Here is a 25760-nt window from a genome sequence, read left to right as displayed (position 1 = left end):
CTGTATTTTGAGAAAACCAAACTTAAAACCTGCAAAGAAATACACTACCAATGTTTTCAAAACAACCACAACTCCAATACACTCATTTTGATATCCTTATTCATCACAATCAATTCAATTCACTTATCAAGCCAAACTCATCATAAAAGAAACCGTCCATAATTTTCAATTTCTAGAAGAAAGTAAATAATACATTCATTAAGGTACTAAAATTATTATTACAACTAAATTTGTATTTCCATTACACACCCAAAATAGCATTTCAAAAGTTTTATACATCTGCTCAAATAATTTACACACATATATTTACATGCATAATCAAAATCTAATATATAAGTGTATACCTATAATATACCCGAGGCTAGTCACAAGCAGTCTTCAAGGTGCAGCTGTAGGAATCTCACTCAACTGCTCTATCTCTGCTCTCACCTGCGATAGCATACAAAGCTATCGCTGAGTGGTGAACTCAGTGGTGTACAACTATAATTTAAAATATAATATAATATATATTGACAATAATTATATCAAAAATTTTGGAATCTTGAAATTTAACCAATTTCCAAATATCAAAATTTTCATTGCCAACAATAATAGTCACCTGTTAAAATAACCTTGATCAAAATTTCAATTTATCAAATCACAACTGAATAATAAAAATAATTCCTGCAATTGTGGAAATAAACAATTATTTTAACAAAATCATTTGTGCACAATCTCATTTAAAATCACAATTTCTTATCAATCAAAACCCATTCTTTATCTCACTAACTACGCAAGACTAATATGAAAGGGCCATTTTCGATGGCGATTCTAACTCCCTATGGTCGGGGAGGTAGGGAGTTCGAATCGGGATTCTAACTCTCTATGGTTGGGGAGGTCGAATCATCGTGCACAGTACACACCACAATAATGCAACTTCCAAAAGGGCCAATGAAAAACTTAGATCTAACCTCTAATAAGAGGAGAATCTAAGCCTGTGCACATACTATGGTATTCAAAATAAAACAAAGCTAACTCTATTGTCTCATCAACAAATGATATAGAGGCGGGTAATAACCTAGTCAAGCATCTATAGTGAGATATAAAACCATATCATGCATTTCTTTGTCCTTTTTGTGAGCATAAATCACAACACAATATTAATTCAAGATTAATTCCAATATTCCATAATTTTTTTTATGTTCATCACAATCCAAAACAAAATTTTGTATTTTATTCATGCAAATTGCCCGTCACAATTCAAAACATAATTTATCCAGTCCAAAACAATATTCAATAATTGTTGAAATAATATTTTACAAAACTAATCTCATGCTTGCTATACCAATTTCACTAATCATTGAAATAAATCCCATAATTGATAAACATAGTGCATAAGGAAAAATAAAATCTTTTAATTACGTAAAATATTCAAAACAAATTCAATTAAAAACTAGTTGTGCACAAACCTCTTTTATCGACTCAATTTACTCAAACTTTCGTTCTCCTTCGAAGAACCCTTTCCAACTGAGACACATAAATTTAAAGTGCTTCAATATCCATTTCTAATACTTAAATTCTAACAATTTTTTTGCATACTTATCCTACCTATTACGGTTTATAAATTGAGTCTTTCACATTTTTGTGTATGGTGGCACTATTCATATCAAAATGTTGACTTTTCTATACTTAATAGGTTTATTAGTTCTAATTACACCCATATACCACATTTTGGGTATTAATTTTGTTGGCACTGATTGCCAATTCAATTTCTAAGCCTCCTAAAAGAAATTACAATTTTTTAGTTTTGGTCCCCTATATTCTACTGTTCCATTAGTCTGGTTACTGTGAGAATTTGGCAAAGTTTTCTTCATAGAAGTTATTCCTTATTGTCTTAACTTTAATTCTCTTTTTAAATCACTCCATTTAGATTTTTGTAGCCCAAGTTATGCCTATTTTTCTAAGGCTGGCCAGATTTGGCGTTACTCAGAAATTTGGGCATTTTCTAGATACTGGCAGTTTTGGTGTGCTGAATTCAGGTGACCTTTTGGATAGATTATGATCAGAATTTTGGTTTTTTTTCTTCATGAAAGTTATAGGGCTATGTCTCAGCTTTCCATCGGTATAAGATTCAGGTCATTTGGACTTTCCTAGTTCAAGTTATGGTCATTTAAGTAACTACTGTTCATTTGGTAATTTTTGTACAGGGCAGTGTGCCTAAATCCAGATTTGGCCTAAATGTTCACTATCCTAATGTCATTTTCTGAGTATGGTTCCTCAATGAAAAATGATCCATTTTGTGTCTAGTTTCATTTCCAATTAGCCTCACACCAATTGGGTTAGTAAAATTTTAGTTTTGGTCCCTGAAATGGACCTAGGTTAAGCTGTTAGTATACTGACCCTAACTAATCTGAATTGAAACTTGGTTCTATCAATTCACACACACCACAAATGGTCTCAATTGACCATTTCTAACCCTCATTATGATCATTTGCATCCATTGACTATTTTCTACAATTTTTCTCCTAAACTCTAAGTGCCAAGAACCCTAATTTTGGCATATGTTTCAATTGATGCACTTAAAGTAGATATTCAACTTCTACACATTCAATCAAGCCTAATTACATGTTTAATGCACATAATCATCATCAAAACCCTAAGGTACTATGGCTGGCCGAAATTCATGGTTTACTAAGACATGCATAATTTTTGTAATTCCTAAATTTAAATCCTCATCTTCAAGTTCACTTCCATGCATACATAACTAAATTAACTTAAAAGAAAGCTTACCTCAATGAAGTTTTTCTATCTTCTTCAATTCTTCAATTTTCCTTTTTTTTTTTTCACTTTCGATCTTCAAATCAAGACCTAAGAACAAGTTTTAATTAAGGAAACATCAAAATCTATGGCTAAATTTTTGGTTTAGAAAGCTTTAAAATAAGCTTTAATGGTGGGAAAATGAAAGAGATGAGAGAGAGAAGATAGAGAGGGGCGGCACATATTGGAGAAGAAGAACAAAAATTGAATTTTCTTTTAATTTTGCTATTTTTATGTATATTTATCCCATCATTGACTTAGTCAATTTAATTAATTAAAGTATAATCAATTATGACCTCATTTTGGCATCATCATGATGATGTCATTAATCCTTTATTCTCTTTTTCTATTTTTATTTATTTTTCCATTAGTTCTTTAATTTAATTTTCGATTTTGAAATTTTCTTTTCTCTGATTTTATTGGACAGTTAGGTCAGGAGTCAGCTCTAGGGATAAATTGACAAAATTGCCCCTACTAGTTTAATCCGATTTGCAAGTTATTCGATATTTCTTCCGGATCCCTAACCTAATTATTTGACCTACTTAAAAAATTATTTTTCAAGATTTTCTCTTTTCAACTGTGTTTGTAATAGTCCTAAGGACCGCAGCGTCACATTTTCTGGTTCAGAATTCGGGTTACGATTGACCTCGCAGTCATTTCCCGGGAAGGTCATCCATCGCTGTGACTTCCGGCTCATTTAACTTTTTATGCTTTGTTTTTCTTCTTTATACTTAACTATTTGGCAATTACTAATTATTTGTGTTCAGGGCTTATCTAGTTATTTTAGATGTGATTCTAATCCCCTTAATTGCCTGGGCCGATATCGGTCATCGGAACAGTAAAATATACTAAGCTATACAAATAGGGGTGTTATAATTCTCCCCCCCTTAAAATAAATTTCGTCTCGAAATTTTACCTGGTATCAGTCTTTGAATAGCTGTGGGTGCTGTCTCCTCATGTCCTCCTCTCATTCCCAAGTAGCCTTCTGGCCCGAATAATGGTTCCACAGTACTTTAACCAATACTATTTACCTAATCATTTGTCCTCTGACCATTCTAGTCAATAATCTTGCTGATATTCGTAACATTTCTTTATTACATCTAAGCTAACTATTTGAATTTTCACTTCCATAACTCTTTTATCTATCAATATTTTATAACCTATTTTGCACTGATGTGCAATCATTACTTCCTTTTGTACTGTACTATAACCTTCCGATATTCTAATTTTAGAGTTTTAAATCCCGAGTTAGGATTTTCAAACTCCTTTCCAATAAGAAAACTTTATCTTATCATAACTATACCAAAACAAATGCCATTTGCAACTATTCTTATCTTGGTACACTATTGGGTAGTACGTAGCTCTACACAATAATCCTAAGTTGGTACTGTAATCTGTAGCTTATAATACAAACATCAAGAATATTGCATAGTTACTATGATACAGCCCAATAGATCAAACTTCCCTATATCTTATCCTTTTCGAATTCACTAATAACTAGAACTTATTCTGATTATAATATTCATTAACAATTACTAACAGTAACATCTTTGCCCTCATCTAGAGCAATTATATTACTATAATTTACTTTTAGGTCCTCTTGCCTTATATTAAAGAGGCACACTAATTAACTTATAATTTATTGTATACTAATAATTACTTTTCACTGACAAACTCTTCTAAAACTAATGTCAATCACACTTACTATCATAGTTTTTATCCTAAAGGACTAGTTACTAATGCATCAAAATTTATTCCCATGCAAAGGAATAACAGTGGAACATATAATTCTAACACTAACATACAAATAAGTAGTGCTGGGTTCAAATAATAGCTAATTGTTTCCTCTAAAAATTTAAAACTTACCAGTAGCTACATTTAAAGTTTCTACTGTTTCTCTCTGGCGCATAGTGGATACTCTGACTGATGCGCTACTATGATTGGGTGGATTTGCTATGCTTGGATTATGAGGAGTACTAACTATATTTCTAGCTTGGCCCTGACCAACTGTCTGTGAACTCCGAAGAGCAGATCGAGGTGCTTCAGTACAATCTCTAACAAAGTGTCCATGTTGACCACAATTATAGCAGGCTCCAGTGGCCTTACAACACATACCTCCGTGTAACTTGCCACATACCTCACAGACACGGATAGGGTAGGAACTTCTGATTCTTTACCGACGGGTTCTCAACTGCTTTTGCCCTAAAGATCCGCCTCTGTCAGATCCATAACCACTAGGCTCTCCAGTATTCTTCCTTTTTCCCAAATTACTATTAGAACTTTGGCCAGTCCATTCCCCACTTTTTCCTTTTTCATGTAGCTCTTACGGGGGTTAGTTTTGTACTTGGGCTTGGGCTGATAGATGATAAGCCATTTGTTGAAAGAAAGTGGCCATTTGCTGGGCCATTTGTACGGTAATTTGTACCGATGGAACGGGTACAGTCAGATTTTTAACACTCTGAGGAGCTGAGGCCTCCCCTTGTGCCTCAACTGTAACTAGTTGTTCTACTGATTTATCTCTCTCTTCCATTCTATTCACAAAATCTTCTTTTCCCGGGACAACCTATACAAGGAGGTTTCTCTCTGTCAGTTCATATTTATGATGCAAATGTACTATATATATCAAACATTTGAGCAGTTGTAATTTCCGACAAAATATTTCAAATTCACAGTTTAAAATTTACTTTAAAACCATTGCTCTGATACCACTAAATATGTCACACCTTACCCCTCAGTAAGATGTAACATGATCCCGTAGTACATCTAATGAATTACTGCACTTCGCTTATCGGTAACCCATTAAATATACTATAAGGGATTTTAAAACAATTTTCGTTCATTTTTAAAGTGGTGAGCAAATTTTTTTTTTAATATTAAAACCTTTATTTGACACTAAGTCATAAATCAAATTTTCAAGTCATTAAAATTTTTTCGCAATTTTTACAAAAATTTCGGTAGAGTGCCGGCTGTATTTTGAGAAAACTAAACTTAAAACCTGCAAAGAAATACACTCCCAATGTTTTCAAAACAACCACAACTCCAATACACTCATTTTCATATCCTCATTCATCGCAATCAATTCAATTCACTTATCAAGCCAAACTCATCATAAAAGAAACCGTCCATAATTTTCAATTTCTAAAAGAAAGTAAATAATACATTCATTAAGGTACTAGAATTATTGTTACAACTAAATTTGCATTTCCATTACACACCAAAAATAACATTTCAAAAGTTTTATACATCTGCTCAAATAATTTACACACATATATTTACATGCATAATCAAAATCTAATATACAAGGGTATACCTATAATATACCCGAGGCTAGTCACAAGCAGTCTTCAAGGTGCAGCTGTAGGAATCTCACTCAACTGCTCTATCTCTACTCTCACCTGTGATAAAATACAAAGCTATCGCTGAGTGGTGAACTCAGTGGTGCACAACTATAATTTAAAATGTAATACAATATGCATTGACAATAACCAATTTCCAAATATCAAAATTTTCATTGCCAATAATAATAGTCACTTCTTAAAATAACCTTGATCAAAATTTTAATTTGTCAAATCACAACTGAATAATAAAAATAATTCCTGCAATTATGGATGTAACACCCTCCCCGTAGCAACTCCGTACAGTCTACTGTTCCGGTGACCGGTGTCGGTCCGGACAGCTAGAACGTCCGGAAAAATATTTAAACTAAAGTCAGGAACCATAATTAACTCAAATATTAATAAGAAAAATTTAGTAAAAATTTTAGAAATAAAATGCAACTAAGTCAAATGAGCCGGTGCCCAAGCGATGGGTAACCAGAGGTAAGTTGTGGTTCTCACAACGAGGAGCCCTAGACCGGGGGAAAAATTCATAAAATAATTTTTGGGACTCCAAAGAAGGGTCATTGAGATTCCTATGGCATTATAATGCCAAGAAAATATTTAGAAAAATTTTTCAATTGGTACAGACAATTTTAACCCGTTAAGCCAAACGGAGGGCATTTTGGTCATTTCGCCTTCAGAGACGATTTTTGGCCGACTTGTCCAGTTGAGTAAATAATTATTATGACATAAAATATGAATTAATGTTGATGAAAAATTAATTTGAAGTTGGAAGAGAGATAGTCCCTAATGAAACTGAAAGGTGCAAGAGATTTGAAGAGGGACTAAATGACAACGTAAAGATCATGAACACTGCCTTGGGGATCATAGACTTCACCAAGTTAGTGGAAGCTGCATTAAAAGTGGAGAAAGTGAGAATAAATGAACAAAATAGGAAAGATAGGCAGCGTAAGAGGGAATTTGGACCAGGACAGTCAAGTATACCGACTGATAGTAAGAAGTTTAAGGGTCCTAGTTCACAAGATCAGACACAGGGCCACAGAGGCCAGATTGGAATATCTATAGTTAGTTCCCCAGGCACAATAACAAGGGGATCAACCCTAATGCCTGAATGTATGCATTGTGGTAGAAGACACAAAGGGGAGTGTCGACTGTTAACTGGAGAGTGTTTCAAGTGTGGGGCTACAAATCATTTCATAAGAGATTGCCCTCAGAGGAGTGGTTCAATAGCTCCGGTACAAGTTGATGGACCTTCCCCTATGGTTCAAAGGGGTAAAGGATCGGGTAGAGCAGAAATGGCTGACATTTCACAGAAGATTGTTTCTGAGACCGTTGAAAAGCCCGAAGTCAGGGTGGCACCACAAGTATATGCTATGGAAGCTCAGGAAGAGCCAAACCCAGACACTGATGAGGCGATACAAGGAAGTGAAGAGACAAGGAGGTAGCAACTCCTCGATTACTTAAGTCAGGTAAATTTCGAGGACGAAATTTAAATAAGAGGGGAAGAGTTGTAACACCCTCCCCGTAGCAACTCCGCATACCATCTGTTAGATGATCGGTGTTGGTCGGACATACTAGAACGTACGGAAAAATATTTAAACTAAAGTCAGCAACCATAATTAACTCAAATATTAATAAGAAAAATTTAGTAAAAATGTTAGAAATAAAATGCAACTAAGTCAAATGAGTAGGTGCAAGCGATGGGTAACCAGAGGTAAGTTGCGGTTCTCGCAACGAGGAGCCCTAGACCCGGGGAAAAATTCATAAAATAATTTTTGGGACTCCAAAGAAGGGTCATTGAGATTCCTATGGCATTAGAATGCCAAGAAAATATTTAGAAAATTTTTTCAATCGGTACAGACAATTTTAACCCGTTAAGCCAAACGGAGGGCATTTTGGTCATTTCGCCTTCAGAGACGATTTTTGGCCGACTTGTCCAGTTGAGTAAATAATTATTATGACATAAAATATGAATTAATGTTGATGAAAAATTAATTTGAAGTTAGTAGAAGAGAAAAGAAAAGAAAATACAATAAAATGCCAATTATGACATATTATGAGGTCATTTAAAATTGTCCACCAATCACAATTAAGTAACCATCAAATTAACTAATAAAAAGAGTCAAAAGAGACCAAAGAATTAAAAAGCAAACAGCAGCCCTTCTTCTCCTTCAAAAACGTTTTTCACCTCCTCCCTCACTCCTCCATTAACAAACTTTCTAAAGCTTCAATTTCCATGCTTTCCTCACCCCAAAACCCTAAGTCCCTTCACTAAAAACTTGTCTCTACCTCTTGGGAAGTGTTTGGCAGCCTAGAAAGGGAAAGAAAGTGAAGATTAACTTGGGAAAATTCTGCCCTACAAGAGGTTAGTGCACATATATACTTAAAACTCTTTAATCCCATGCTAGAGACTTGAAACAAGTATGAATTTGTAACTTAAATGAATAAAAGTTATGTGTATGTCCACCATGATTTTTGGCAGCCCTAAAGAAGGAACATGATTGAGTGTCTTGATGGACTTAGAGTGAACTAGAGAGTATGTTTAAAATATATATATATATATATATATATATATGTAAGGAATGAAAGTGATTAATTAAGGTAGTTGTGAAAATTTATAATGGAAATTAGGGTTTTGAGGTGTGAAACTTGGATTTAGCTTATGAAATTGTGAAAGAACATTATAAGGGTCAATTAGTGACCATTTTAGGTAAGTTGACCACAATTTGGACTGAAATATAGCATGGCAAAGTGAATGTGTAGGCTGCCTAAGGACAGCAGCAGAGTGACTGAAATTTCAGTCCACTTGGACTGCCATATCTTTGGCTGTGTTGGTCCAATTGGTGTTTGGTCAATTGGACATGAAATTAGGCTTATAATGGCACATTTTTTCTGAAGAAACCATGCCCAAAAGACCAAAGCAAGAGGACCAAAAGTTGGCCCCATTCCGGACACCCTGCAAACAGCCCCTGCAGAATGACCAAATGAACAGTAACTGTTCATTTGGCCATAACTCACTGTAGAATGGTCAAATTGACCTGAAATGTTTACAGCAACAAGATATGATATAGACAAACAACTTTCATGAAGAACATCATCCCAAATTATACCATTAACCCATTCAAATTATTGAACAAAGTTGAGTTATCAAACCTACAACTCTGCAGTTTTACATTTGAATAATAATGTTTGGATGGCTATAACTCTCTCTAGAAAACTCGGATTTAGGCGATTGTTGAACCGATGGAAACCTAAGGCATGGTAGAACATTTCATATGAAGAAATTTAGACCAAATTATGAACTTAACTTGGTCAAATTACTGACCAAAATTGGACCAAAATCTGCCAAAACCCAAAATTTCAGCAGGAACAGTACACGTGAACAGTAAACTTATTTTGGCCATAACTTGAGCTACAAAACTCCAAATGGAGTGATTCAAAAAATGAAATTCAACTAGACAAAATAAGGAACAACTTTCATGTTTACCATTTCCTCAAATTCCCACTGTAACAGTGCTTAATGGAATAGTAAAGTTAAGCTTCAAAAATCGAAAATTTTGTTTCTCTTGGTTTAAGCCTAGAAATGGTAATGGTGATCACTTCCAACAAGTTTTAAATGAAAAATGTGGTATGTTTGAAGTGCCAAAGTCAATGTACCTACTTTCTATGCAAAAGTCAACTTCCTTGTTGACCAATGAAATGAATAGTGACACCAAAAGTTAAAATTCAAATATTGAAGAATTTTAAAGTATCAAATGCCCTAGTATACCTAACAAGATTGGTTTGGATAGTTTGGCATGCTAATAGGGTATTGTTTTAGCAGTACTGCGAAAGGCTTTATGCCTGTATTCATGGCTTTATGCCCGTATTCATGGCTTTTATGCCCGATTATGTGATATCATGGCTTTTTAGCCATACTGACTGCATACGTGGTAGACGTTCTGCGTCCCATGGTATGACGGCCTGAGGCACCGCGGTGTTCAGTGCCAATGACCAGTTATCCAGTTCAGTCGACCAGTATAGGTTACTTGGGCATGGAAAAGTATAACTGTGATTGAACTGATTATTAAAGAAAATACGAAAATTAAGAATCAGGAATGATTACAAAAATATAAAGAAGCTCAAGATCATGAAGAAAATAATTAACGAAATGCATGAAGAAGTTAATATCATAAAACATGATTAGCCCTCGACTAAACAATAAGTTAGTAATTATTCTTTTCTTATGAAAACAATAGCAAGGAAATTATTATTTTTATTTGCATATTATATTTTCTTGTATTATTTGCACCATTAAGCTTTATGCTTAGCGCGTCGCTTTTGCAACGCGTAGGTACTGAAGATTTGGACAGAAGGCTCAGTAGACCACAGATTCAGTAAGGCAGTTCACAGTTCTGCATAGTGTCCATGTCACCTCACAGACTACAATGCATTGGTAGGACACTAGGTCCCATTTTGTATTTTGAGATTTTTGTTAATTTGGTAATTAAACTCTTATTTTATCATATGTATTTGAACAAATGTAATATAATTTTGTATTAATGTAAGTACTTGTAATTTGTGATTATAAATCACATGTGAGAATTTATTTATGATTTGAGTCTAATGATGATGTGAGATGACAAATAGAGGAATCGTTAAGAAATTGCTGTAACTTGATGTGATACAAAATGTGAATTGTATATGAGTACCATGAGATGAATGATTGAGAAATGAATGTGAACTGAAAAATATTGAGATTTTGATAAATGGAGTTGAGATGAATGAATAAGAATATAGGAAGTGTTTTTCACAGGTTCCGAAGAACGGTTTTCTCCATTTTTAGCCGGTACTTTGCCGGATTTTCTATAAAATTTTCGGAACCTCAAATAAATTACAATTTCAATAAATGAATTATATTTCACAAGTTATATTCAAAACTACGATAAAAATGAATTAAGATAAAATAGAGTGCTCCGGCACACTGAGTGGCATAACTTGCTCGGCTACACTGTAGTCGGGTAAGGGGTGTCACAATGGAAATAAACAATTATTTTAACAAAATCATTTGTGCACAATCTCATTTAAAATCACAATTTCTTATCAATCAAAACTCATTCTTTATCTCACTAACTATGTAAGACTAATCTAAAAGGGCCATCTTCCGGGGCGATTCTAACTCCCTATGTTCGGGGAGGTTGAATCGGGATTCTACCTCCTTATGGTTGGGGAGGTCGAATTATCGTGAACAGTACACACCACAATAATGTAACTTTCGAAAGGGCCAATGAAAAACTTAGATCTAACCTCTAATAAGAGGAGAATCTAAACCTATGCACATACCATGGTATTCAAAACAAAACAAAGCTAACTCCATTGTCTCATCAACAAATAATATAGAGACTGGTAATAACCTAGTCAAGCATCTATAGTGAGATATAAAACCATATCATGCATTTCTTTGTCCTTTTTGTGAGCATAAATCACAACACAATATTAATTTAAGATCAATTCCAATATTCCATAATTTTTTTTATGCTCATCATAATCCAAAACAAAATTTTATATTTTATTCATGCAAATTGCCCGTCACAATTCAAAACATAATTTATCCAGTCCAAAACAATATTCAATAATTGTTGAAATAATATTTTACAAAACTAAACTCATGCTTGCTATACCAATTTCACTAATCATTGAAATAAATCCCATAATTGATAAACATAGTGCATAAGGAAAAATAAAACCATTTAATCACGTAAGATATTCAAAAAAAAAAATTCAATTAAAAGCTAGTTGTGCACAAACCTCTTTTGTCAACTCAATTTACTCAAACTTTCATTTCTCCTTCGAAGATCCCTTTCCAACTGAAACATATAAATTTAAAGTGCTTCAGTATCCATTTCTAACACTTAAATTCCAATAATTTCTTTGCAAACTTATCCTACCTATTACAATTTATAAATTTTGGGTCTTTCACATTTTTGTTGTGACACCCCTTACCCGTGTACATTATACCCGAGTAAGCAATGTCACATGGTGTATCGGCACACTCTAATATACCTTAATTAATTTTTATCATGCTTTTGAATATAACTTGTGAAATATAATATATTTGAGCCATTTATCGAAGTTATAAATTATTTGAGGTTCCGAAAATTTTAAAGAAAATTCGGCAGAGTACCGGCTAAAAATGGAGAAAACAATTCTTCGGAACCTATGAAAAACACTTCCAATATTCATATTCAATCATTCTCAAACTTCAATATCAAAATCTCAACAATTTTCAATTTCAGTTCTCAATCATCCATCACATGTGATAATCAAGTATAAATCACAAATAAACATTCTCTTTTCCATTCACAAACACAATTCTCATTATTTACGTGATCATCAAAATACATTTGATAAGTTCAACTACATATGAGAAAATAAAAATTTAGTTACAAAATACCAAAATGACACCTAGTGTCCTACCAATGCACTGTAGAAGTTGAGGTGACACGGACACTGTGCAGAACTGCAGGATGGACTCACCCAGTCTGTGGTCTACTGGGCTCACGATCTGTATCTCCAGAACCTACGCATGGAAAAAGCAACGCGCTAAGCAATAATGCTTAGTGGTGCAATAATAAAATAAAAGAAATAGCAAGAGAACAAATATGCAGTGAATGTATATGTTTTAATCGTTTTGAATTTGTACATTATTAACTTTGTCCACTTTCATTCATTTGGTTGCCCAAGTAACCTATACTAGACGACTGGACTGGATAAACGGGTAAACTGGCACTGGGTATCAAGTACCTCGGGCCGTCACACCATCGGTCACATATGTATCTCCCGGTGTGCAACAGAACAGCTAACAAGCTGTAAATAGTATTAGGCACGAGGCCAAGTCTCAACACAATGTCAAAATGGCTAAAAGCCATAAAATCACAGAATGGCATATTGCCATGTGCGATCGCTAACTGAACCCTATTGGCATGCCAAACTATCCAAACCAATCTTGTTAGGTATACTAGGGCATTTGATACTTTAAAATTCTTCAATTTGTGAATTTCAAGTTTTGGTGTCACTATTCACTTCATCGGTCAACAAAAAAATTTGACTTTTGGATAGAAAATAGGTGCATTGGTTTTAACACTCCCAATGTACCACATTTTACATTTAAAACTTGTTGGAATTGAGCACCCATACCATTTCTAAACTTAAAACCAAGAGGGCAGAATTTTCAGTTTTTGAAGCCTAACTTTACTGTTCCATTAAGCACTGTTGCAGTGGGAATTTGAGGAAATGGTAAACATGAAAGTTGTTCCTTATTTTGTCTAGTTGAATTTCCTTTTTTGAATCACTCCATTTGGAGTTTTGTAGCTCCAGATATGGTTCAAAAACCACAGCTGGCCGGATTGGAAAAACTGCAGAATTACCAAATCTACAGTACCATGAACAGTGATTGTGACTGCCATTTGGGTTAGGTTCTGGTCATAATTTGGGGTAGGTTTCTTCATGAAAGTAGTTTTTCTATGTCTTAACTTGTTTCTGTAAAAATTTCGGGTCAATTGACCATATCTACAATGAGTTATGGCCTTACTGTTCATTTGGTCATTCTGCAGAATCAGTTTGTAGGGTATCCGGATTGAGGCCAACTTTTGGTCCATTTGCTTTGGTCTTTTGGGCATGGTTTCTTCAGCAAAAATGTGCCATTATAAGTCTAGTTTCATGTCCAATTGGCCAAACACCAATTGGACCTACACAGCCAAAGTTATGGCTGTCTAAGTGGGCTGGAATCACAGCCTCATTGCTGCTGTCACTAGGCAGCCTACACATTTCACTTTGCCATGCATTAGTTCACTTCAAATTATGATTAGCTTGCCTCAAATGGTCACTAATTGACCATTAGATTGTCCGTTAATCATTTCATAAGCCAAGTCCATATTTTACTCCCAAAACCCTAGTTCAAATTCATGGTTTACACAATTTACTTTAGTTAGCGACTAATTCATTATTCTTACGTTTATAAACTTCAAACATGATTTCTTGTTCACTCCAAGTTCATCAAAAATACTCATTCCTATTCCTTCAATAGGGCTGCCGAAATCCATAGTGTGTATACACATAATTTTTGTTCATTTAAGTTACAAATTCTTACTCAATTCAAGTTACTAACATGGAAATAAAGAGCTTAAGTATATATGTGCACTAACCTCTTTGTAGGGTAGAATTTTCCAATCTTCAACTTCACTTTCTTTTGTTTTCTTGGCTGCCAAACACTCTAGCAAGGTTGGGTGACAAATTTTAGTGAAGACAACTAGGGCTTTTGGTGGAAGAAAGCTAGGGAAAATCAAGCTTGAAAAAGCTTGCAAATAGGTAACAATGGTGGAGGTTCACGGCAAGAGGAAGAAAAAGAAAGAGAAGTCTGATTTTCTTTCCATTTTCCAGCCCATTTTGGCTTTTTAAACACATTTATGCCATGTGTCAATACTTGAGTGGGTAAAGGCACACTAATGACATCATGTGATGTCATAAATTCCCATTTAATTCATTTTTTTTTCTTTTCTTTTCTACTCATTTTCAATTCAATTTTTAGCAATATTTATTCATATTTTAGATCATAATAATTATTTACTTAACTGGACAAGTCGGCCAAAAATCGTCTCTGAAGGCGAAATGACCAAAATGCCCTCCGTTTGGCTTAACGGGTCAAAATTGTCTGTACCAATTGAAAAATTTTCCTAAATATTTTCTTGGCATTCTAATGCCATAGGAACCTCAATGACCCTTCTCTGAAGTCCAAAAATTATTTTATGAATTTTTACCCGGGTCTAGGGCTCCTAGTTGTGAGAACCGCAACTTCCCTCTGGGTTACCCATCGCTTGGGCACCGGCTCATTTAACTTAGTTGTATTTTATTTCTAAAATTTTTACTAAATTTTTCTTATCAATATTTGAGTTATTTATGGTTCCTCACTTTAGTTTAAATATTTTTCTGAACGTTCTAGCTGTCCGGACCGACACCGGTCACCAATAAAGAGAATGTACGGAGTTGCTACCGGGAGGGTGTTACAACTCTTCCCCTCTAATTTAAATTTCGTCCTCGAAATTTACCTGATGCAAACAGTTGAGGGAACTGTTGCCTCATCATCTCTTCACTTTCCCAAGTTGCCTCCTCGGTGTTGTGGTGCCTCCAAAGCACTTTCACTAGTGGAATCTGCTTGTTCCTCAATTCTTTTACTTCCCGAGCTAGGATCCGTAGAGGTTCTTCTTCATATGTCAAATCCGGTTGTATTTCAATTTCTTCCCTGGAGATGACATGTGAAGGATCTGAGCGGTATCTTTTGAGCATGGACACGTGCAACACATTGTGGATCTTGTCCAGCTCTAGTGGTAAAGCTAGCCTATAGGCTACTGGACCCACACGTTCAATGACTTCATATGGGCCAATGAACCTAGGGCTTAACTTACCTTTTCTTCCAAACCTCAATACCTTCTTCCATGGTGACACCTTGAGGAACACTTTGTCGCCAACCTCATATTCTATTTCTTTTCTCTTCAAGTCGGCATAGGATTTCTGTCTATCTGAGGCAACCTTCAGATTGGCTTTGATTAGTTTTACTTTCTCCTCAGTCTGTTTCACCAGGTCTGGCCCTACCAGTTTGTCTTTTCCCAATTCACCCAAAGACATCGAGTTCTACATTTCCTCCCATACAGTGCTTCATATGGGGCCATTTGGATGCTAGCTTGGTAGCTATTGTTGTATGCAAATTCTGCCAGTGGGAGGTATCTATCCCAACTTCCCTCAAACTCAATGACACAACTCCACAGCATATCCACAAGGACCTGACATTTATTTCATGTTATTGTTATCATTTTAATTCAATATTTGTATCAATTCCATTGGTTTCAATTGTTTACCTGGATTACTCTTTCTGATTGCCCATCCGTCTGAGGATGGAAAGTCATTTGAAGTGGAGTTCTGAACCAAAGGACTCATTTAAATTCTTCCCGAATATCAATGTAAACCTTGGGTCTCGATCAGATATGATGAAAAGTGGAATTCCATGCAATCTAACTATCTCAGCGATATACAATCGCTAACTTCTCCGGTGAGTAGTCACCCTAATCGCGAGAAAGTGTGCTGACTTAGTCAATCTATCAACTATCACCCATACTGCATCATGTTTCTTCCGGGTGAGAGGTAGACCACTTACAAAATTCATGATGACCCGATCCCATTTCCATTCAGGTATGCGTATAGGCTGTAGCAAACCCGATGGAACTTGATGTTCTGCCTTGACTTGCTGACATGTCAAGCATTTAGTCACGTAGTCAGCTATGTCTTTCTTCATACCAGGCCACCAATACTGAAGCTTCAGATCATGATACATCTTTGTACTTCCTGGGTGCATAGCATAAACACTGGTATGTGCCTCTTTCAGAATACTGGCCTTCAATTCCCCATTATCTGCTACACACAGTCTTCCTTTGTAATACAGACACCCATCTGCTTTCACCCCATAGTCAGTTGTTTTTCCCTCTGAGATTTTGCTTATAATAGCCATTAACTTTTCATCTGCCTTTTGCCCATCTAAAATCTGTTGTAGCAGGTTTGGCCTCACTTGCAACTCAGCCAAAATAGCTCCATCTCGAATCAAAGTTAGACGGGCATTCAATGATCTCAAAGCTGTGATGGACTTTCTGCTCAAAGCATCAGCAACTACATTTGCCTTCCCAGGATGATAGTCAATTGCACAATCATAGTCCTTCAAGAACTCAATCCATCACCTCTGTCTAAGGTTGAGTTCCTTCTGGGTTGGCAAATATTTTAAACTTTTGTGGTCTGTGTAAATGTAGCATTTTTCACCATACAAGTAATGCCTCCATATCTTCAGTGCGAAGATAATTGCTGCAAGCTCTAGATCATGGGTAGGGTAGTTCTGTTCATGTGGCCTTAGCTGTCTGGAAGCATAAGCGACCACCTTCCCCTCTTGCATCAATACACACCCTAACCCATTATGTGAGGCATCATCAGAGACCACAAAGTCCTTTCACGACATCGCTGTGTTAACACTGGTGCCTCTGTCAACATAGCCTTCAACTTCTCAAAACTGGTCTGACACTTGTTATTCCAGTCAAATCTGACATTCTTGTGTAACAACTTGGTCATTGGAGCAGCTATTAAGGAAAATCCATTCACAAATCTCCTGTAATACCCAGCTAGCCCCAAGAAACTTCTGACCTCAGTTGTATTTCTGGGAGGCTTCCATTCCATCACTGCTTCTATTTTCTTGGGATCCACCCTAATCCCATCAGCTAACACTATGTGTCCAAGGAATGCAATCTCATTTAACCAAAAGTCACACTTGGACAACTTAGCATACAGCTTCTTTTCTCTCAGGGTTTGCAGAACAATCCTCAAATGCTCATCATGTTCTTCCCTGGTCTTGGAATACACCAAAATATCATCAATAAAGACCACTACGAACCGATCTAAGTGTGGATGGAAGATACGGTTCATAAGGTCCATGAATGCTGCTGGTGCATTTGTTAGGCCAAAGGGCATTACCAGAAACTCATAATACCCATATCGGGTCCTGAATGCAGTCTTTGGCACATCTACATCCTTCACCCTCAACTAATGATACCCTAATCTGAGATCAATTTTAGAAAATACTCCTGCTCCCTTCAACTGATCAAACAGATCATCAATTCTAGGCAACGGATATTTGTTCTTCACAGTGACTTTATTCAACTGCCGGTAATCGATGCTGTTAGTAGTATGCCCTAGAGCATATCATTTAGTATGTATCTTGTACATATTTTTATTAATAAAAGGCATTTCCACTTTTCTATTTATATAATATATTTATGTGTAATAGAAAAGGTCCATTGATATTTTGTTAGAAATATTATTCTTAAGTTGTTAAGAATATGAGTGACAATATTTCTTGCACAAAGTATCATAAATAGGTTCACAATCAAGGATACTTCATAATAAGGACATGACTTATCCAGAAAGATTGTATTCATGTTTGTTCCCAAGTTATTTATATGAGATATAAATAAGATGGAATGGTGAGTTTCATGCCATATAACAAACATGATAAGTAGGCACTTATAAATGATAAGTAGGCCGAACCAGTGACACTTATGACAAGCACATGGAGTTTACTCTTGTCAATGTTTTGTCATAAATCATATCAGTGCATATAATCTTTAGACCTAAGATAGCACAGTTATCTTGTATATAGGTAGTTTGAGTTTGATACTGCTTTCATACTTGTACTGTGTATGGGTATATGGGCATGTGTTGGCTCCTACTAGTTATATATGGAGGTAGGTGTTGATCAAGATGGAATCTGTTCCTCTAAGTAAATAGAGATAAAATCCTATGTTCATTTAATTGTTCTTGATGTTTCAAGTTCCTAGCCAGGACAGATAGATTTATTCAGAAAAGAGTTTTTGATGAGAAAATCTTTTTAATCAAGAACTGGAATTAAAAGAGAACATAATATTCATAGCAAATGGAGTTTGACATAAACCATGACTCCAATTTGAGTTGGGATTTTGTAACAGAGAGATTCTAGTGCATGGTAACATATGATTATAGGTTCATTTAAGGTAAACCTTATTACTAATTGGGTGGCCATGGCATGCTATGCTAGGTGTTAACCATGGTCTATGAGGTTGATAAAATGATTTAGAGAAATCATTTATGGTAAGAAAGAGTTCTGATGATATTAAGAGTTGATATCATGTCTCATTGCCAATTAGTAATGAGCCTAGTAAGTCACACACATACACAAGTTATCACCTATTTAAATATGATTTAATTAATTAATTAAAGAGTTTAATTGATTAATTAAATAGGTTTGGTTTGCAATTAGATTGCAAAGTCCCTAGCATGACTTGAAACCAAATCTAGATTATTGGATGTATAATATAAGTTAAATTTATATTTAAAGTGTTTAAATATGAATTTAATTAATGAGAAATTAATTAATAGAGATTAATTAATTAATTTATATTTGATATAAATTAATTAGAAGAAGAAAATAATTATTTTGGGTTAAGAACTCAAAATTAAGACACAGGGGCATTTTGGTCATTTTGCAGTGTGACACGTGGCACCATGAGATGGTGACACATGGCATAACACATAAACTTGCCAAATGTTTTTTTTTAATCATGTAAGATGATTAAAATCAAGATTAAATATAGGTTTGACACTTGGCACAATGTGATTGGGTCACTTAAACCTAGAGCTAATCAAAGGGTGACATGTGGCAAGGGTTTAATGTGTTAACCTAGCTATTTAAGTGTTGTTATGAGAAAATAAAACACAACCAGCAGCCACACTCCTTTGTCACGCCACTTTGAGGGTTTTTATCTCTTCTTCTTCATCTCTTATCAATTCAAAGAGATTGGCCATCAATCTCTTGAATTAAGAACACTAGAAATTGTTTCTAGTGTCCTGTTTACATCTTTAATCTCTTAAAAGGTAGAACTTGATTTTCTAATTAATAGAAAAAGCTTTAGAATCTATTCAAGGGCTGCCATAGGTGTTCTTGGTGTGGACAAGCTAGAGGGACAACATCTGGTGTCCTGAAGACGAATCTCAAAGGCGCAGACACGCTGCAGTGCATCAAGAGGTTAGTGTAATCTTTCTTGATTTAATCTAGGGTTCTAAAATTAATCTGATTAATTTTAAAATCTTAAATGGCAAATACAGATCCAAAAACATATTAAAAGAGTTTTAATATGTTGTTTATCATTGAAATCAAATAGATAAAAATAAATCTTGTATGATGCATGTGACCCTAGGTGAAAATTTTTGAATTCAATGGTATAAACTTGTGTTTTTCACGCCTGCCTTCAATTGGTATCAGAGCCACTATATTTGCCATTTAGATTGTTGATTATATGATTTAATTGTGTGTTTGATCATGAGATCAAAAGTTCATTGCTGGTTGCAAAGCAAGTTGGCGGCATACTTGAAAAAATACCATCAATGGTGCGCATGGTTTGGCTTCCATGGGTGGTTTAAGGTTTGGCTTTTAATTCTGCAATTGTTGTATGATCTAAGGCCTATTCTTTGACTAATTAAAGTGTTTAATTAGTAGTTTTTATCACACAATTAAATTATGATTCAAATCAGAATTTTAAAATTGTTTGAATGTGATTCAAATCTGAATTTTAAAAGTTGTTTGAATGTGATTCAAATCTGAATTTTTAAAGTTGTTTGAATCATATTTAAATCTGATTTTTTAAAATTGATTGAATAAAATTCAGATCTGATTTTTTAAAAAATGTTTGAATGTGATTCAAATCTGATTTTTTAAAAAATGTTTAAATGTGATTCAAATCTGAATTTTTGAAGTTGTTTGAATGTGATTCAAATCTGAATTTTTAAATTTGTTTGAATGAGATTCAAATTTGAATTTTTAAATTTATTTGAATCATATTCAAATCTGGATTTTTAAGTTGAATATGAGATATTCAATTTAATTTAAGTATGTATGTTTTATTTAATTGTTAAATAGTGATATGCATGATGGATGATCATGGACTATAAAAGACCAATGTGATTGGATTTATTTCTTTTATGTTTCTTTGGGATTGTAAATTAATTAATTTATTTTAATTTTTTTTGGGCATGTATTATTAAGTTTGTAATAATTTTTGGGTTATAATTTCATTTATTTAAGTTCTTGTAAATTCGCCTTGGTATGCCAAGGATTACTATGTAATATTGGATTGCAAGAAGTTCAAGGAGGTCAAGAGCATTGGTGGGACCAGTGGGAGGAATTCAAGATAAAGTGTTGATTATGTACTCCTTCAGCAACTCTTGTAAAATGAATGAATGAAATGCACCTAGGAATGCCCTGATTCAATTCTTGGTGGCTCAGAATTGAATCCCTTAGAAAGTCCATGATTATACCATATTTACTGCTTATCCATGAATGCATGAGATGTATGGGAATGTATGCTATTATATGATGTATGCATGCTAAATGGATAATGTGCAAAGTGAGACCTTAATAGTAATTAGAATGACCATAAAATCTTCCAAACAAATGATTAAGTTGGAAATGCTATAATTAAAGTAATTATAACATTGGCCCTCCATTGGGGCAATTATTTAAAGAAATTTTAAATAGTTGCATGAGATGCAATTAATTTAAGAGATTTTCTTAAGAATAATTGTTAAGCATGAGATGTTGTAAATATGTAAATGGTTTAGTGGCCAATATTGGATGTACCTGAGGACATTAGAATTATTTGCATAATTACTGGCTCAATGGGATCAACTTAACTAATGCAAGATAAGTCAATAATGGATGTACCTGAGATTTTGAGCATTAGGGGCTAGGTAAAGGATTGAACTTCACATGAGATGTGATGGGCAAGGAGTTGCTCACTTATAGTTTATTGTAATTCCAATAATGGATGTACCTGAGGATGATCAATAGAATTATAAGAATTCAATCACCCACTAGAAATCCATCCAACTAGGATTTCCGTTTTCTACTTTGGAAGTGTAGGATTCGCTAAGTTAGTGGGAGGACCAATTTGATTAAAAGACCATAATCATTTTGGTTAATTACATGATACATTTACTAATTAATGTGATTATTTTCTGCAGTTAATTTTCTGATAAAAATGAGCACAAAACAACCACCACCATCCAATATCCTTGCAAGCATACTTGATCACAATAAGTTGACAGGACCTAATCTGTCTGATTGGCTAAGAAATTTGAAACTTGTCCTGAACCTTGAACATATAGGATATGTTCTAGATTCAAATGTTCCTGGTCCCTTACCTCCAGAGGCCACACAAGAGGAACATGAAACTTTGGACAAGTGGAAGGAGCATGATATGAGAGCTAAGTGTTACATGCTTGCTTCCATGAGTAATGAGTTACAGAAGCAACATGAGAACATGCAGAGTGCGAGTGAGATCCTCCTTCACCTACAAGAGTTGTATGGTGAGCACAAAGCAGAATGCTAGGTATGAGATATCTAGACAGCTATTCCGTATGAGGAAGTCTGAGGGACAGAATATTGGGGATCATGTCCACAAGATGATTCGGATGATTGAGCAGTTGGAACATCTTGACTTTAACTTGGATTTCCAACTACGTATGATTTGATCCTTCACCCTTCCTGAGTCTTTTGGGAATTTTGTGACAAATTTCCATATGACTAGACAGGAATGCACCTTAGCTGGTTTACTCAACATGCTGGTTATTGCCCAAAAGAATATGCCAGGCAATAAAGGAAAAGAGGTAGCTTTGGTTGCATCTTCTTCTACTGGAAAGTCCAACAAGAAGAAGGGCAATAAGAAAAAGAAACCTCAGATTCCTGGTCCTTCTAAGAAAATAGCTAAACAGAAAAGGAAGACTAAAGCTAATGAAGGCAAAGGAAAGTGTTTCCACTGCCAACAGGAAAGTGTTTCCATTGCCAATAGGAAAGTGTTTCCATTGCCAGTAAGAAAGTGTTTCCACTGGCCAGAGTATAGCAATCTAAATGAATGCAATACCGTGGTGAAAACCAACTCAAGTTCAAAATATATTTGGCACTTAAGGTTATGTCATGTTGCAGAAGATAGGATTACAAAATTGGAGAAAATGGGGATTCTATCCTTATTGGACTCTGAGCCTACTCCAACTTGTGAATCTTGCCTTCAGGGCAAAATGACTAGATCACCCTTTGTTGGACAGGGGCTAAGAGCTGAAAATATTTTGGAGCTAATACATAGTGATGTATGTGGTCCATTTAAAGAAATGACTAGAGAGGGTTTTCATTATTTTATTACCTTTACTGATGATAAATCAAGGTTTGGGTATTTGTATTTGATGAAATACAAACATGAATCTTTTGAAAAGTTCAAAGAATTTAAATCTGAAGTAGAAAATCAAACAGGAAAGAGTATTAAAGCTCTTTGATCAGATCATGGAGGTGAATATTTGAGTACTAAATTTGATGAATACTTGAGAGAGCATGGCATTGTTTCTCAGCTGACTCCTCCAGGAACGCCACAGCTGAACGGTGTATCTGAAAGGAGAAATCGTACCCTATTAGATATGGTACGTAGTATGATGAGCTATACTGATATGCCAATCTCCTTTTGGGGATTTGCATTAGAATCAGCTTTGTATATTCTGAATAGGATTCCATCAAAATCAGTTTCTTCCACACCTTATGAGATATGGCATGGAAGAAAACCAAGTCTTAAGCATGTTAAGATTTGGGGTTGTCCAGCTTATATCAAAAAGCTGAACACTGATAAATTGGAGACCAGATCAGAAAAAGGTCGATTTGTTGGATATCCAAAAAATAGTTTTGGATATTATTTTATTTGCCTACTTCACAAAAGGTTGTGATAAGTAGAGATGCCACATTTCTTGAACAACAATTTGTTCAAGAAGGAGGTAAAGGAAGGCAAATAGAGTTAGAATTGGAGAATTCTGACCAACCAACAAATCAGATGGATATAGATCCATCTAGTCAACCAATACCCGTTGATGAAACATCTACAGCTGTACCTCATAGAACAACCAGGGTATCTCACCCACCAGTGAGATATGATTTTCTTCATGAAGAAGAACAAGAGTTGTCTACTCATGAAGAAGTAGATCATGGAGATGATCCACTTACCTATGAAGAAGCTATATCAGATATAGACTCTTCAAAATGGATTGATGCTATGAAATCCGAGATTGATTCCATGTATAAGAATCAAGTTTGGGATCTTGTTGACCCACCTGAAGGTATTATACCTATAGGGAACAAATGGGTTTTCAAGAAGAAAATTGGTTCTGATGGAAAGGTAGAGACCTATAAGGCAAGTCTAGTAGCGAAAGGGTTTCGCCAAAGGCAAGGAATCGACTATGAGGAGACTTTCTCGCCTGTTGCCATGCTTAAATCAATTAGGATTTTATTAGCAATAGTTGCGTACTATGATTATGAGATTTGGCAGATGGATGTCAAAACAGCTTTTCTCAATGGATACATTGAAGAAAACATTTTCATGGAACAACCTAAGGGATTTGAATCCCAAGATGGTTCCAAGGTATGCAAGCTAAAGCGATCCATTTATGGGTTGAAACAAGCTTCGAGGAGTTGGAACATTCGTTTTGATGAAGCCATTAAATCCTTTGGTTTTATCAAAAATGAGGATGAGCCATGTGTATATAAGAAGGTTAGTGACAGTGCTATCACTTTCCTTGTCTTATATGTGGATGACATACTGTTGATGGGTAATGATACAGGTATGTTGACGACTATAAAGGTATGGTTGTCAAATACATTCTCCATGAAAGACTTAGGGGAGGCAACCTATATTCTTGGGATTCGCATCTATAGAGATAGAGCGAAATGAATAATTGGTTTATCCCAAAGTCTATACTTGGAAAAGGTGTTAAAGATGTTTAACATGCTTGATTCCAAGAGAGGATTGTTACCAGTGAGACATGGTATCCATCTTTCTAAAGAGATGTCTCCAAAGACACTGTAAGAAAAAGATAAGATGGCCAGATTCCATGTGCTTGGCTATTGGAAGTTTAATGTATGCAATGTTGTGTACTAGGCCTGATATCGCATATCTCGTTAGTTTGACTAGCGGTATCAATCCAATCCAGTTTGGAACATCGATAGTCATCAAGAATATTCTTAAGTACTTGAGAAGAACTAAGGATTTATTCTTGATTTATGGAGGTGGACACTTACAATTGGATGGTTATACTGATTCTGATTTCCAATCAGATATCGATGATAGAAAGTCTACCTCTGGATATGTGTTCATTTGTAATGGAGGTGCAGTCAGTTGGAAGAGTTCCAAACAGAGCACGACTGTAGATTCCACTACTGAGGCTGAGTATATTGCTGCATCAGATGCTGTAAAGGAAGCTGTTTGGATTAAAAAGTTAGTGATAGAACTTACAGTAGTTCCTTCCATTGAGTCAGCAGTTCCATTGCACTGTGACAACAATGGAGTAGTCATACAGACTAAGGAACTAAGGTCTCACCCAAAATCCAAACACATAGAAAGGCACTACCACATTATCAGACATATAGTTGGGCAAAGGCGATATAGCCATGCAGAAAAATAGCATCAGCTGAAAATCCAGCTGATCCATTCACTAAGCCTATGTCACAGACTCAGTTAGACCGACATCTTGAGAAGATAGGTCTAAGATATTGTAATGAATGGCTCTAGTGCTAGTGGGAGATTGTTAGTAGTATGCCCTAGAGCATATCATTTAGTATGTATCTTGTACATATTTTTATTAATAAAAAGCATTTTCACTTTTCTATTTATATAATATATTTATGTGTAATAGAAAAGGTCCATTGATATTTTGTTAGAAATATTATTCTTAAGTTGTTAAGAATATGAGTGACAATATTTCTAGCACAAAGTATCATAAATAGGTTCACAATCAAGGATACTTCATAATAAGGACATGACTTATCCAGAAAGATTGTATTCATGTTTGTTCCCAAGTTATTTATATGAGATATAAATAAGATGGAATGGTGAGTCTCATGCCATATAACAAACATGATAAGTAGGCACTTATAAATGATAAGTAGGCCGAACCAGTGACACTTATGACAAGCACATGGAGTTTACTCTTGTCAAT

The sequence above is a fragment of the Hevea brasiliensis genome, chromosome 10 (assembly GCF_030052815.1).
Source record: "Hevea brasiliensis isolate MT/VB/25A 57/8 chromosome 10, ASM3005281v1, whole genome shotgun sequence".
NCBI lineage: Eukaryota > Viridiplantae > Streptophyta > Magnoliopsida > Malpighiales > Euphorbiaceae > Hevea > Hevea brasiliensis.
Note: the sequence above shows the minus strand (reverse complement) of the source record.